At 43.0% G+C, this 13,765-nt stretch overlaps 1 protein-coding gene across 1 annotated transcript in view; it reads left to right on the top strand.

Moving 5' to 3' along the window:
- The first annotated feature begins 10,756 nt into the window (after positions 1-10,756).
- TMEM200A (transmembrane protein 200A) overlaps positions 10,757-13,765 on the top strand; it is a 71,407-nt gene continuing 68,398 nt past the window's right edge. The window contains exon 1 of the mRNA XM_027086626.1: positions 10,757-10,863. The gene's annotated coding sequence lies outside the window, so the exon portion shown is untranslated. The remainder of the gene's footprint in view (positions 10,864-13,765) is intronic.

Here is a 13,765-nt window from a genome sequence, read left to right as displayed (position 1 = left end):
AAGTGGCCCAATAGCTAATGAGCACTTAATGAATGCGTGCTGAATTGAGGTGAATGTTTTGAGCGGGGAGAGGGCAGGGAAAGGTGGGAGAAGCCTGAAGGCAACAGGAAGGCATTAGGCGCCTGCATGGAAGTGAAGCTACTAGGGTCCCACTCAAGGGAGAGAGGTGTTGTAAAAGGGGGCCTCGGGATGAAAAAGACAAAATTTCAAAACCTCACCATCTCTTTTCATCAATCAATCAGAAATGAGCATACGCTGACACCCACTGAGGCATTTCCTGTCTGGCAGCTCTGGAAACAACTCCTCAGCTTCTGCTGCCTGGGAGGGTGCTCCGCATCCTGAAAGGGGTGCTTTGGATGAAGCAGGAAGAGCTGTGTTAGTGTAGATTGACCTGTATTCGCGTTGGTGAATAAGAATCCCCTAGACTAAGGCAAGCCTTAGGCAAAATCATGAGGGAGGTTGGTTTTGAGGAGGTGGAGATAGGGAGAGAATCCAGGTCTCCAGAAAGCCCCTCAGAGACAGCAGCATTCAGAGCGCTTTCAAGGCCTGGTACCTGGCACAGGGCAAGCTCTCGGCACATGTTCTTTGAACAAGTAAACATGGAAACCGAGCCTTAGGCTCCCTCCCAGCAGGGAAGTGAGAATTCATCAGCTGTCCCCAACTGGCATAAAAGAAGTTGGGCTGCTTGACTTCACATATGAAAACAGGGAGCTCAAGAATAAAAAAAAAACCCAAAAATAGAGAACCGACCCTCATAACTGGGACTAGAAAATTCTCAGTATCTGTCCTGGGTCATGGATCGTGCCCTGTTCCCAAGTTGAATGTTAGGACAACAAGTAAGGCAATTCTATTAGTGTCCTGAGAAGGGTTATAGGGAAGTCTAGAAAGGTTGAAAAACACACTAGGTTGCTGTGGCAAGCTGAATATTTTGTATCTTATCTTTCTGTAAGAGGCAGCCATAGAAGTTTTTAGGCAAGCAAATGACCTGATTAAAAATTAACATGGTCATTTTGAGAAAGAAAGGAGGGTCAACTCCAGTTAAGGAGCTAAGTTAATGAACAAAGATATTAAGTCTTTATGAGTAAAAGTCCATTAAAATGGACTTAGTTGAAAACCCAAGTGTGACTCACAACTTAAGGAGTTTGAATCGAAACCTCTTCACTTTATGACTTTTCTTACTATAAATAGAACCCTCACCCTTGCCAATAGTAACCACCAATTCTCATATTTATGATTACAAATTACTTCCAATGAAGAAGGCCCCAACTACCCATCCTTTCAACACCCATGCTAATGTAAAATCAAGGATAAGGCAATATCGCATCACTTAAAGATCATCGAAGAATAGGAAAATTTCTCCTTCTCAGAACTTATCATTGCAAGATGCCTGAGATCTTCATGCTCACTGAGTTAGAAACTAAACATTTTGAAGAGTTGACTTTTATTTTCAGTGGAACACATGGTTTCTGTGAGCAGCAAAGAAAGTATACACTGCTCTAGGGAGACGTATGTGTAACACCATGTCTTCATTCTGAGATTCTTAGAGCTTTGATATTAATGGGTGTCAGCCAAAAGGATCAATTGTGATATAGCTCATGTATTTTTGGTTTATAATTGTTGAAAAACTGTACTGTTGGAGGTGGTTGAAACATTTATCTTCCATTTCCTCATGTTTCTATGGGTAAAAAGCATAGTCAGGTGTTGGAGTACATACTTTTCTCTTTACTCCCTTTGGGGTCTCTGACGGACAGGAAAATTGTATTCTTGTTCTAGGCCTGACACTTATTAGGTGTCAAAATCTGGGCAAGTTAAACTCTTTGCTCCAACATTCCAGTGTTTATCTTCTCTCTCAAGGTTAAAAAAGTAATTTCAAATTCTCTATTGGGTAATTAATCAATCTGTGAAGGAAAACCTCCTGGCACACTATACACTTAAACACTGTAAAAGAGCATTGTTCATGATTATATTCGGTAAACTTTGTGAAAGCACTGTTCTCAATTTTTTGTTGGCACTTGTCAACTTTCGTTTAAGTAGTTAATGAGAAAGCCTACAGGAAGACAAAAGAGCTGATTTAGGGCTTCCCTGGTGGCGCAGTGGTTGAGAGTCCGTCTGCCGATGCAGGGGACGCGGGTTCGTGCCCCGGTCCGGAAAGATCCCACATGCCGCGGAGCGGCTGGGCCCATGAGCCATGGCCGCTGAGCCTGCGCGTCCGGAGCCTGTGCTCCACCATGGATGAGGCCACAACAGTGAGAGGCCCGCGTACCGAAAGAAAAAAAAAAAAGAAAAAGAAAAAGAGCTGATGTGACAAACACTTGAAGAATGGGGACTTATCTTGTCAGTAGGAAAAGAAATTCTAAATTTCCTATTCACTGGTACATGGCCAGTGAATAGGATTAATTTCCCTAAAAGCAATAATGTATCACTTTCTGTTTTTTAAAAAATTATTTGATGGTTGCTAATCAAATATACTACAGCAAAAAGTTGCATTCTCCCATAGAAGCAGAAGAGTATAAGTAGATAATGCTCTTGCTAGCAAGATAACAGAAAATCAGGCAACCATTACCTTACCTTTTTCCACATTTTGAAGTAAATTATTCTTTCACACATCTAAAAGAAAGAAAGACAATGAAGCTGCAGATTGATTGCATTTGCAAAAGATTCCTTGTGACTTTCATTTAGATATAATGAAAGTTCAGGAAGCTTTCAATTCAGTTTGCAAATCTCAGGAAGAATTTCAGAAATTTTATATTTTAGCTGATGAATTACAAGGTGAAACCTGGTTCTTAAATTTGTGGTTGCTTGTATATGTCAGTTTTGGAGAAAAGCTCTGAAAATATGAAGGTGAACTTCCTAAATCTGTCATTCATAAGTAAGATCCATCCTGTTGCTAGGTCCAGAGTTACAGAGGAGAGAAAGGTATCCAAGGTTATTGTCATTTTTTGAATGTTCATTATAAAAGTAACATAATGTCACTATAAAACAATTTTGAAAAACTAAATTGTATAAAATAAAAATTAGAAGAATCCTCTCACTGTTTAATTTTATTCCCCATTGGTAGCCTCTGCTAATATTTTAGTATATATCCTTCCATGCCTTACACACACGCACACACACACACACACACACACTTTTTAGCAAAGATGGGATCACACTATTCAAGATGTTCTACAACTTCTTTTCTCACTTAACAGTGTCTCTTTGACATCTACCCACATCACTGGTTATAGATCTTTTCTGTTTAATGCTGCATTGTATTCCATTGTATGAACATCATAATTTAACTAGTGATGAGCACGGGGTGATTTCCAGTTTTCACTGAGAAACAGTTAACATAGTTCTTGAGAGCCCAGACTCTGGCAGCAGGCTGCATGTGCTCATAAGCCCAGTTCCTCCACTTACTAACTTATTCAAATTACTTAAATTCCTAGGTCTCAGTTATTTCATCTGTAAAATGGAAAGAAATTAGCACTTACCCTAGAAAGTTGTTGTGAAGAGTTAATAAGTATAGAATGCTTAAATAGTGCCTTCCTCACTGTAAGTAATATGTGAAGGTTCACTATGGTATTTTTGTTGCTAGGGACAATACTGCAATCTATTGCTTTCATATATATCTGAATTTTAACTCTTGAACAGATCGTATGTTTTTAAGGACACAGAATTAGGCTGTGGTGAAAATAGCCCATGAACTCTTAGCCTTCATTTCTTATATAGAAGAAATATTATGAACAGAAAAGGCAATACATTGCTCTGTTCATGGAACCCCAGTGCTAGAAACCATAAATAAAGACATTTATGTTCTGAATTTCTCCAATTTATCCCTATTTCCAAAGTCCTAGTTCAGTCCATCATCTTCCCTTGCCTGGGCTGTTACAAAAATCTTCTAACATCTTTGCCTGCCTGCTTCTGGGTCCCCCATCCCTTCCAACCAACCTCTACCACTGCTGCCCAAGGGACATTTTAATGTTCCTTAATCTCTCAAGGTTAAAATGTAAACTCTTTAACCTGGGATGCAAGGCCCTTTGTGAGCTTGTCCCTGCCTATCTCTCCAATCCTTTTTACAGCTCTGGCTTACTTCCATACTCCAGCCACACTGGCTTAACCAACACACCTCTGAATGCACCACACTGTTTCATCCTCTGGAAATTGCATGCACAGTCCTCCTCCTTTGATTTCTGTACCCCCTTTGTCAATCTTTTGAAGTCTCCTTGTTTTTTAAAGCCAAGATCTTGTATCCCCCTGTCTTTGATATCTCCTTTGAACTACAGCTTCTGAAAGGATTTCTGATGACTTTAACTTTATATCACCATTTTCTACCCTAATTAGGCACTTTTCACACTGCAACTATATGCTTATGGAAGTGCCAAACATACCAGGCCACAAATATGAAGAAAAGAGCTCGAACTCTGATTTTTATAAGATCCTAACTGAATATAATGTCCGATACATTATGCGAATGCTTTCTGAATTAATGAATGAACAATCTAAAACTGAAGCTCTACTTATTTTATCGGAAAGCTGTTTCCTTAGGTGTGGAGGCATGGTAAGGCTGGGGAAATGTATATACTTCCAGGGATGTGCTGAAATCTCTCAGTCGCCTGGGGATTTTAAAACAGCCTTTCATTAGTCATGTTTTACAAGTGTTGAATAAGCACTGAGTAGGAATAGAAAGACTTGGGTTATGATCATGGTCGCACCACTCTCTGGTTATATGATCCTGAGACAGGCACTTATCTTGTGCTCATAAATTTAAAAATGAGGGAGCTGAAAGGAATGACAGCTAAGGTATTTTAAAGGTTGCTTTCCAGCAAGTTTAAAAACTGAATGTAGTGCCTAAAAGAAGATTTGACCTGCTCAAGTTCATTACAGCTCATTCCCTTACAGAAACAGGTGCTTTCAGATCAGCAATGGCACAGTGAGCAAAGATCCTAAGTGTCAAAACTCATCAAATTACTATTGTAATAGAGCAGATGATCAGGTTTGACATTTCTTTTGAAAAATGAATATTTCAACATTTCCTAATGTTCTAAAATACATGTGGGAAAGGGTATTCCCAGGGCTTCTACATAGCACAGTTAAAGCTGCATTCTGTTTTACCAACATCATGGCTTAATTAAGGTCTGTACATAAGTGTAAATGATTACTGTTTACAGAGTCAGCTGTGTGATGTACGGATTTCCGTTGGTAGTATAATTAAGACTTCCAGATATTTATAAACATTTTTTATTTCAAAATGACAAGTCATCTTGTACTAAATTAATAAAAAAGATCTAATATAACTGTCAAGAAAGACATTATCTTTCTTTACTCCAGATCATAAATTATAGGTGGAATATTCATTACCTCAAAAGGGAAACCCCGAATTCATTTAGCAGTCATACCCCATTCCCTCTCCCACAGATCCTGGTAACCACTAAACTGCCTTCTATATCCAAGGCTTTATCTTTTCTGGATATTTCATATAAAAGGAATCATACAACATGTGAAATAAATTAAATTATGGGTGAAGAAACACTAAACTGAAAGATTTGGTAGGTTTTAAATTTTTGTTTTATTGAATATTATTAATTTAATGTGTATGTAATGTGCTATTGATTTGATTGAGCAGGAACTGGTGATTAAACTTTTTTACAATAAGTTTTCACCATGCCTGAGAATATTATGTAAAGAGGGCCTCCATCCTGGTTAGAGGATGTAGCATTCACACAATGGTTGAGAGACATCTGCTATGTACCAGGCTCCTATTTTATTATCATTGAATCATTAAAACAGCATCATAAGGACATACTATAATTATTGACACTTTATGAGTGAGAACGATGAAGCTCAGAACGGTCAGTACGAGTTGTTTGATTCAAAGGCTATGCTCTCCGGGTAACACCACACGACCATCACCAAATAAAATGTAGCTAAAAGGGCAACATTTGGGGTATGCCTCTGGAGGGGACTGAATTGAGGGGTGATATAAGCAGAGAACTAGGGAAGTCACAAGGCAGTGAGAATTGTGTCCTTGTGTTAACACTTCTCAAATTTCAACAAGCAGACTAGTCACTTGAGGATGTTGTTAATTGCAGAATATCATTCAGTAGGTTTGGGCTGGGACTGAGATCCTGCTATTCTAACAACTCCTCAGTGATGCCAATGTTGCCGAACCTCAGACCACACTTTGAGCAGCCAGGTGCTCACGCACCTTGACTGGTTCAGTACCATGGACAGGAGAACAGGTGGGCCACCACTACCATCTTCTCTGCCATTTCTCTCAAACCTCTAATATTTTCTATGGGTAGATTCTTGTAACAAAACACACAGTCAGAAATTTTTAAAGTACTTCTTGGATTGCTAGCAGCTATGTGGTGATCCTTCCCTTTATATAAGTAGGTACAAATCTGTCCAGAGGAAAGAACTGGGGCTTTATTTATTTTTTATTATTTTTATTTTTTTGCGGTACACGGGCCTCTCACTGTTGTGGCCTCTCCCGTTGCGGAGCACAGGCTCCAGACGCGCAGGTCAGCGGCCATGGCTCACTGGCCCAGCCGCTCCGCGGCATGTGGGATCTTCCCGGACCGGGGCATGAACCCGTGGCCCCTGCATCGGCAGGCGGACTCTCAACCACTGCGCCACCAGGGAAGCCCAGAACTGGGGCTTTAGAAGGGAGAGAGGGTGCCCGCGTCTGCATTTTAAAAGTGTATGTCACTAGTGCTACTCAGGTAGAAAGAATCTAATCAGGTTTATTATCAAATAGGGAATTCATAAAATATTTAAGTAATATCCTCAGCCTCAACATTATAAAATATCTATCTGAGATATCTAAGTTGCACATTTGATGAACAGAAACTAGCAACATCTTTCTGCTGCTAAATCTACTCAACTATTAGCCACTTGTACATAATGAGAGAGAAAAATTTTAAATATGGCAAAATGCTACTCAAAATAACAGTGAAATTAAAATGATTTAAAATTTTAACTTTAAATGTATTTCTGCTACCTTTTACTTTCTTCTGGATTCTTTCCACCTAATTCCGTATTTTAAGGATGAACTCAGGCAGATAATTTTCTTTGACTTTGTCCTTGTTTACCCCTTACTTTGAAACAGCAACTCTGGGCGCCGGAAAAGCTTCCTCAGGGGCTTTATGACTATCAATCTATTTCACAGCTGGAACAAAGTAATTCAGATAAGAGTCTGGCAAACAATTCCATTTGTTTGCCATTAAAGATATTTTTATTTTCTGGTTGAGGAATTTTGTTCTTAGGTCTGGAGATGCTATGGGCTACATTTATGGCAAAAGCAAATGACTACCATCCCATAAACCTTCTAATAAGCCTTCCCTTAACCTTGTTACACGATCTGCTTATGAATACTTGTTCTCTTTCATTTTAATATATGTTTTCAAAATGAATTCATTCAAAATGTTTTGCCATCCATCGGGCTTATATTTGTAGTGTACCAAGAATGAAAATGTTGGCTTCCCTGGTGGCTCAGTGGTTGAGAATCTGCCTGCTAATTCAGGGGACACGGTTTCGAGCCCTGGTCTGGGAGGATACCACATGCCGTGGAGCAACTAGGCCTGTGAGCTACAACTACTGAGGCTGCTCGTCTGGAGCCTGTGCTCCGCAACAAGAGAGGTCACGATAGTGAGAGGCCACACACGGCGATGAAGAGTGGCCTCCGCTTGCCGCAACTAGAGAAAGCCCTCGCACAGAAACGAAGACACAACACAGCCAAAAATAAATTAATTAATTAATTAAATTAAAAAAAAAAAAAGAATGAAAATGTTGAACTTCACATTTCAACATTTTTTCTCAAGTCAATTCTTGATTCCAGAGGAAGAGTCTTCTTTTTTACTATGTTAACAGCATTAAAACAAGTTTGTGGTGTGTGTGTGTAACTAAATATGTGTTGAGGAACTGTGTCACAGGTAAAAAGAGTCTTACATGTATTCTTTCATTTAATCTGTGCAAAAATACTTTGAAATAGGTTTGTTCCTACTTAAGGGATGGGAAAAATGAAGTTTCAAGTCCCTCTGTTAGTACATAGTTGAGCTTGAATTATGGGAATGTTCTGTTCCCACTATGCACTCTTGTAAGATGGGTTTGTTCTAGTGGAAATTTACACATCTCAGAAGAACACTGTAAAAAATATTATATGTGAAGTGCAGTGCAGCTTGATGGTGAGAGCTTCCATCCATTACCTCAAAAGAAAATATGGAGCTAAATTCAAAATCCATTACTGACCTGGTATTTTTGCTGCGCTTTTCCCAGATGGAGGGATACTGGCCATTAGCAGAGATGAAATAATTTACCTGAGTTTGAGCACTCAATGCCAGGGAAGAATTTATAAATAATATCTTGGGAGTTGCTTGGTCTACTGAATTGCAGATAATCCTCTATTTATAGAATATTTTACCCCGTTTTTTCTGAGACTAATAGTAATTATTTTTAACAGAAATGTAAATAATTCCCCTTTGGTGATCTTATGTAGTCCATTTTTTGGCTTCTTTTTTAAAATCTAAGTTCAGAAATGAATCATCAATATTTGTGGCCAAAAGAATGTGCTTATTCCTTATTTCATGGCCTGCATCTTTGAGGGAGGCTCAGTCTTTCACTGTGTAACATGGCTAGATGACCATTTTAAATGTGTCACTACTTGTCTTAGGATGTCATGTTTAATGGTCCTGATGGACACCATGAGCCCATTCTTCATTTCCTAGAAAGCTACTGAACATAATCGGGAGATATCCTCTCTCAGGAGCTTTACAGAGAAATGTGGTTTCAAGATATTTAGTCATAGAAAGTAGAGGCTACGATTAGAAGGAAGGCACCATGGAATCACACTCCTTTAATGGGATGCCTGGGCAAATGTGTAAGAACACCTAAGTGAGTTGAGCAGTTGGCTGTGGGCTAAAGATTATAGAAACAGGTGGGGCAAAAATAAAACCACAGATGGTTTACAGCGGTGACTCATTTCTCCACCCCCTTCCAACTTCCAACCCTTTTAGTTTTGTTTTTAACATTTCGATTGTGAAATTTTTACTAAAAGGGCCAAATCTCCAAGTTCTTCTAGTCGAGACAGGAAGATTGTACCAAAGAAATCCATTTCTACCGCAGTCTCTCTTCACTGCCCTGATTTCCAAGATTTTTTTTAATGTTAAAGTTTTGCATGGAATTCTATTCTCTCTCTCCCTCTCGCATACATTTTCCACATCCAGAAACAAACCCTTCTTGAAAATGAGATCAGCAGATTGCACATTGAAAGACACAAATACACTGCACTAGAATGCCATACTTGCCCTCTAGTTACCAGCTCAAATGCATTCAGGAGACACATAGGTACAACCCACTCCCTGCGCTGGTGGATTGTATGCTCTGTACCTGCCAGGGTTGTGGTTGGAATATCTGGTAATCCAGAGTTTTACATAAAACTTTATTTACTGAATTGACCGGCATATATACAACCATCAGTTCTGTCTCTGCGGAATAGGAGGTAACTATCATAACATTTTACTCTATGAATAGGGCACAGTCCCCACTCACAGGATGTTTGGGGGCAAGGAGGATTAACCTACACCCCTCCTTGACTGTGATGTTTGGAGTTGAACCTAAGCACTGCTCATCGAAGCCCTCAACGATCCGGTTCGCCCTCGTCCTCCCTGCCCATGACCCTCGCCCCCGAGCCGCTCTCCCGGAGCCCCTTTCCGGGCTAGATCTGGTGGGCGCTCCAGAGCGGTGTGGATAGCGGACGTTCGCGGTGTCCGCTCCGCGCGGTGTTTGGCTCCGCTTGCGCAGCGCCCGCGCAGCCCGCCAGGGGGACCCCGACCCGCCCAGGCGCCGTCTGATAAGAAAGAGTCCGAGGGGCGTGGAGCCAGTGTCCTGCCGCGCCTGCTCCAGGAAAACCGGGATTCAGCCGGGTCTTCTCCACTCCTCCGGGGACTGGCGGGACCCCGGCTCCGAGACCTGGGGTTCCAGCGAGAGGCTCGCCCCGAGGGTGGGAGTGTCCGTTTCCACCCTCTGGCCTTCCAGCCCGGAGAAGAGCTCCTGGAAGCGGGTATTTTGTTCTCAAAGATAGGTTTTTGTCTGCGGTGATTCCCTGTTCTGGAAGTGCAACTTTGCGGCCGCTGCACGGGTCTTGGGGGCTGGGGGTCCTGGAGGGAGAGGATTGGATTTTGTCTGCATCCTCGAGGAGGAGGCTGGCGGCGAGATTGGGGGCGGCCGGGCCGGGGGAGTGCCCACGGGTCGTGGACGGCTGGAGCTTGGCGTGCACCAGGTCGCGATCGCGTGGCCACGCTCCTGGTAGCCCGCCCGGCCCCCTGCACCCCGTCCCCAGCCTCCTCTTCGGCGCTTGGGGCGTGAGGTTCGGTGGGCATCTTTCAGGAGCCGAGCAGAAAACTTTTCCCTTCCCAGCCCCCGGTCCCTTTTGTCTTTCTTGTGCGGCGGCGGCGACGACTGAGCAGCGATTCCCTGTCCCCTGCCCGGCGCACCGCGCCGGGTGACCTCCGAGGGCGGGAGCGCTCGGACTCCGTGCGCCCTACGGCTGCGGCCGGCGTCCCGGCGACCCACGGCGGGCACAGACAGCGACGCGCCCCCCGCCCAGAGGCCGCCGCCGCCACTCCCCTCCGCCGGCCAGCACACCTCGCCGCCCGCCCCCTCGCCTGACTCATCCGCCTGCCGTGGCAGCGCCGCGCCCGCTGCCCGAGCCCCGCCGGGATGGGGAGCGAGACCGCGGCTGCCCGCGGCTGCCGAGCTTCCTGCTGACGCCCCCGACCCCGTCGCCTCCTTCGCTCGGCTCCGGAGGCGCCGGACGTCGCACCAGCTCCGGGAGTGAGAGCCGCGACAGGCGACCGGACCCCCGAGGCCCCGAGCTCAGGACAGGTGAGGGGGAAGGAAAGGGTGCTGCCGGCGGTGGGGAGGTGGGTGGGCAGTCAGTGCAGCTGAAACGGGGCGCTGCTTTATTCCCCCTCCCCCGCCCCGCTTGGGACCCCGGAGTTAGGGTAAACACTGTCTCCTGAAGTTTGCGAAATAAACCAAGCTCGCCGTCAGTTCCGGACTCCCCAGTCCTCAGAGCGCAAGAGGAGCCGTGAGGGGCAGCCTCTCAGAACCCGGAGCCTTGGAGCGCCTGGCTGGGTTTCTCCAAGCTACACCCTCCTTTGTCTTCGTTCCAGAGACTCAGCATTCTCTGTAAAGATGTCCACAGCGTAATTTATAGTAGTCCTTGGCAAGAGCAAAGTGTGGTCAGGGTTTCCTAAAGCAATATCTGTATGTGGTAGTATCTTCGTAGGCGAAATGGAGACGCGAAGCAATTGTTTGCCAAGTTCAGCACTATTCTTCTCCCTATGGAGTCTGTCCTTAAGAGAAAGGGCTGAGGGTTTGAAAGATTTTCTCCATTAATCATTCTTTTGCTATAATTAATTGCCCAAGCCAGCAGTTCACATTTTGTAGGTACAAGCTCTCTGTGTGTATTTACTGCTGCTAGATTTCGACTGAGAAGTATGTGTATGTGTGTGTGAGGTGATATTTGTAATAAGAACAGTTCACTATTTCAATACCAGTTTCAGACATTGGTAATGCCATATAGTCAGATGCTTCACATTTATGTAATTTACTCATTGAAGTCAGACCAAGTACACCTTAGTCTGGTGTTGGACTAAGTATGTTGGGCTAAAGTGTCTCTTACCCGGATTTTTCTTCTAAAGACCTTCAGAAGTACTTGTGGACAACTGTACATACAGAAAACATTTCAAGAATCAACAACTATTCTTATTTGTCAGTAAGAATATTGAACTTTTAGGCTTTGCTGTCAAACCGAGTTCTGAGATACACTTTCTGTAGTGCTTTATGAATAAATTATTACCAGCTCCTATGAAAGCTATTTACTTTGCTGGTTTGTCACGTTTGCGTTATGGAAACTCTTATAAAATGACCTTCAAGTTTGTTATTTGGCTACTGATACTAGAATATATTACCATTTTGTAAAAAGTAGGCTAAATTTCAAAACTTCTCAAATCTTACTTTATTTTTCCACTACTTTTTCCCCATACAGAAGCATCTGCTTTAGTTTCATGCTTTTCAAACAGCTTAAGTGAAGAATAGGCATTCTTCTTAACAGAAAGTAATGCTTCTATTAAGTAGAAACTATAATTAAATGCTTTAGTAAAGTAATGTTATGAGATATTTTTCACTCAAAATATATATACTGAAGGGTTAGGAATGATTTTCTCTAATGAAGTCCTACTACAGAGCTCATAATTGTGAGATGATTTAGGTATAATTTGTAACCCTGGTTATAATTAGCTTTGTATCCTAGGCTGGGGAATCTTTCAGTGAAAGAGAGTTGTGTGGGGAGCTTCTGTATGCAATTTCCAGGCAGCTGGCACATAGAGATTTACCTGCTGCTTCTGAGTCAGGTCCAGAGAAACACATGTAGTATTCCAAAGGCACCCACAGCAGAATGGATTCTTCAGGAAAGATCATTGTAAAGAATGATGGCTGCACTTGTATTCCAACTTGGAGGAATTATTAGTGAGGCTTTTGAATCTTCCCAGAGTGAGATCGCAATATTTGGACTTTTGTAGTTTCAGAATTTTGACAATAGCTTACTGGACAGAGAAAGATAACTACTGACATACAGAGGGAGTGGATTTGAACAGTTTGTTTCCCATGATAATTCTCAGCATAAAGGAAAAGAAATTCATTTTAATTTAGGAAAATAGATAAGAGCAAAAATAAAAGCAGATGTCACTTTTTATATTTCTTAAACAAAATTAGTAGAAGATAAAATAGTCTTCATGGTAATGCATCTTACTTATCAATAGAATGTACAGTCTAAAAGAGGAGGCAGTTTTAAAATAAATTTCATTTAGTGTTGGTCTCCCTAAATGAGAGGCTGCATGGGGAGTTCGGTCAAGCAGAACACATCTGCAAAAAGAACTTGTGTAGAGATGGAAAAAACAAATCTGCAGTGAGAGGGACCCCTCATTTTATGACGCAAGATATGATTTGCAGTTTTATCAAGTGTATTCATTTCAGGACTTAAGATATGTTTTGTCTGCTAAGGTCTGATATGTGCCCAAGCATGCAGAAAACATGGGTGAACGCTTGTTATGGTGCCAGGCTTGCTGAAGGACAGCAAAGTAGCCTGTCCTATGGGAGCTTACAGGCTGGCGGGGAGGGGACTGGAAAAGTGCCATAGATCGCTGAGCACCTGGAGGAGTCCTTGAGCATCAGGGGACTGCTTCACACTGGGGAGCAGGATGGTGGATTTCCAAGGACACTGGATGGGGAGTTGGAAAAGCCAAGTTGTTGTCCTGGCTGAGACACTAATGATGTGGCCCTGGGTATGTTTCTAGGCTTTTCTGAGCCTCTCTGCTTTCATCGACAGACCAAGGACTTTGGACTGTGATCTTTTCATCCTCTTTTTAAAATGCTGCATTATGAGGAAAAATCAGGATGAGGTGTGGGTGGTGGTGGGGTGGGTGAGTAGAGTTTGGGTTGGGGGAAGACAGGCTGTGCTGGACACAGGGAAAGAATAATGACCATGATAATAGAAGGTCAAGGAGATCTGACCTGGGGCATCTGGCCCATCGTTGATTATATGAGTTTAAAATACATAACAGGGGCTTCACTGGTGGCGCAGTGGTTGAGAGTCCGCCTGCCGATGCAGGGGACGCGGGTTCGTACCCCGGTCCGGGAAGATCCCACATGCCGCGGAGCAGCTGGGCCTGTGAGCCGTGGCCGCTGAGCCTGCGCGTCCGGAGCCTGTGCTCCGCAACGGGAG

This window comes from Aethalodelphis obliquidens, unplaced genomic scaffold (genome assembly GCF_003676395.1).
Source record: "Aethalodelphis obliquidens isolate GAN/ISIS:26980383/991018 unplaced genomic scaffold, ASM367639v1 scaffold3, whole genome shotgun sequence".
Lineage (NCBI taxonomy): Eukaryota > Metazoa > Chordata > Mammalia > Artiodactyla > Delphinidae > Aethalodelphis > Aethalodelphis obliquidens.
Note: the sequence above shows the minus strand (reverse complement) of the source record. Positions and strands in the feature narration are given on the sequence as shown.